We start from the raw sequence: 2,681 nt of genomic DNA on the forward strand, positions 1-2,681 counted from the left end.
GGCTATAGATAATATATCTCATGCACTCTCTTGTCGAACACTTGTTTGTTTCCCCAACTGAGTAAGATTTGCATTCTTTACAGAATCAAATATCCATCCTATAAACAAGTTTGCTTTCGCTCTCTTCAGGGTGATGAGTGTTTGGAACACACACCAATTCACGTCTTTGGTCGGTCACCTGTTACATACCTACAACCCGGTATCCTTGGTGTTCCTTCCTGATTTTTGTTACCCTCATACCGGTAACACTCTTGTTCTTGTGCTTCCCTAGTGGAACTTCTTTTGATTCTCCCCAAGAGTCAGCTTGTGTCTTCCAATGGATTTATTTTCCTTTGGAGTTCTTTTCCCAGTGTGAGTCCTTCACTCCCCAGTGAGGCCTCCAGTCTGTTTTCTGTTATCTCTAATCAGAGTATGTCTTGTACACGACACGTTGTGTCAGTTTTGTTTATCCCCACCAGAGTCTTGTTAGAGTCTCTGTTCCTGGTGAGTGTATTACTCCGATAGGATCGTTTTTCTTCTGTGTTAACCATATTCGCCACAGAATTTGTGTCTTTTGCATACATCATTTGCATCATGAGGTCTCTTAGGGACCAAAATTGTCTCATTACTGTTATTTAAGCCCATTCTACCGCGTCGAGATGAAGATTTCTAAACTTCACTTCTCCGGCTAGCATGACTTAATAGGGGCATCTGTAAGACCCCAATTTTGGCCTAAGATCCCTCATGGCCCATATCATCTCATATCATAGCCTCAAGGATCATTGCATGCCTTTGCTCCCTCCTAGTGGGTAGGGTGCCTTGTGTGTGTGGTTCTTGATCACCAAGCATGTTGCATTGTATATTATTGCTTTTCATATGTTTATCATCCAAAAAGTACAAAAAAATTGTCAGTCTAACCTTGTTGCTTGCAGTTGAAGCAATTATCAGCAACTAGGTCAAAGACAGTCAACAGTCAGTCAAAGCAATGGACGATGGCCATTCTTGCAGAATTTGGGCACCATGACCAATAATCAAGAGTTCACACAACTTGGGACATCATTGGAAATCAAGGTCTCAAGGAATTAGGGTTTGGAATTCATCAGAAGTGTTCAATCATGCAAAACCCTAGAAAAGTCAACAGAAAGTCAAACTTGGTCAACTGGCATTTAATCAGTGATTTGATGGATGGAATTGATTTGAAGGAGTGCCTTTGTCTATACAAGCCTCATATGTCATGTCCAACCTCATCATGGAAGAATTTGAAGTCAAACAGAAAATTTCCAGAAATGGAAACTGGACCTGTAACTGAAACCTGCCATAAATGGAAAGTCTTGATCCTCAAACTTACATCATGATACAAGCTTCAAATGAATTTTGCCCAACATGAAAGTTGAAGATCTTGTTCTCCCATTTCCAAAAGTCCTAGAACTCTCAATTCCCATGTGTGGTTGGCAAGTATGATCGAATCGATTTCAGAAAATCTTGAACTTCAAAAAGGCCATATCTCTAAACCGTTTGGCCAATTTTGGTGGGGGTTTTTCCTACAAGTCACATTGATCCCCTCTTTCCAAAAATATAAATTTCATGAGCCAAAAACTTCACCAATCAAAATGGCATATTTTGACATTTCTCATTAAATGCAAGTTTGACCAAGATGGACTTTTTGATATAAACATTTTTCAACATTGGCCAATTGGGACAGCTCAGAAATATCATTTTAAGTGTGTTTGCAAGCTATTTCTGCAGTACATGTGGCCATTGCTTGGTTGCTTGAATTGTAAGGAAAGTACAATTATCCATGCCATCCATACTTGCATTTTAGCCATGCCTTGTACTCATCAAAACAGAGTTTTTAGAGGCCATTCTCTGTCATTAGAGCCTCATCTTGCAGCCTAAACCAAAACAATAGAAGCCATGCTTAGTGCTAAAAATTGGGCAAAAGTACATGTGTTCACATACTACCTCATACCATACTTGTACTGTCATGCAGAATTTTCTCACTTTTTCGTTTTGGATCAAACACATTTGGGCAGCATCAAAACCTGCAGAAAATGACTCATCCAATAGGTCATTCACCTTACCTGGCCTGTCCAAACCACACCTGTCATGAAAACAAGGCAGGCACACAAACAAAAGGGCAAACACTCAACAGTAGGGGTTTTTTTTTTGAAAAAGATGGCAAGGGCATTTCAAAATAACAGGGAATATCTTAATCCCATTTTTTTTTCTGTCATGAGAGACGATAGCAGACCAGCAAAAAGTCTCACTCACCTTGCTTTGCATTCCCATTTTTTTTCTCCAGTTTCCAAATGACATAGACCCTGCCTTGCCTTGCCTTGCACAAGTCCTCACCATTTTTGCTGCTATGAAAACAGTTAGCCACCAGCACACAACAGGCTCTTGGATGCAAAAGGATCACATCTTGCATTTACAAAAAAATCATTCCAAACTTCAAAAAAGAACTAAAAAAACCTGGCACTGTTATGTCACCATCATTTTTCATCATGTTAAACTACTAGCACAAACACAACAGCAAAAAGGCCATATCACACTCTCTCAAACCTCACCCTCTCATTTTGCATTTTGCCAAAACAGAATTTTGAGCAAACCCTAAAACCCTTGAGCAACCTTTGGCTCTTGCTTCACTTGGACAACCTTGGAACTCTCTTGAACCATCAAATCATCATCTGCACAGCCCTTTC

This window comes from Lathyrus oleraceus, chromosome 4 (genome assembly GCF_024323335.1).
Source record: "Lathyrus oleraceus cultivar Zhongwan6 chromosome 4, CAAS_Psat_ZW6_1.0, whole genome shotgun sequence".
NCBI lineage: Eukaryota > Viridiplantae > Streptophyta > Magnoliopsida > Fabales > Fabaceae > Lathyrus > Lathyrus oleraceus.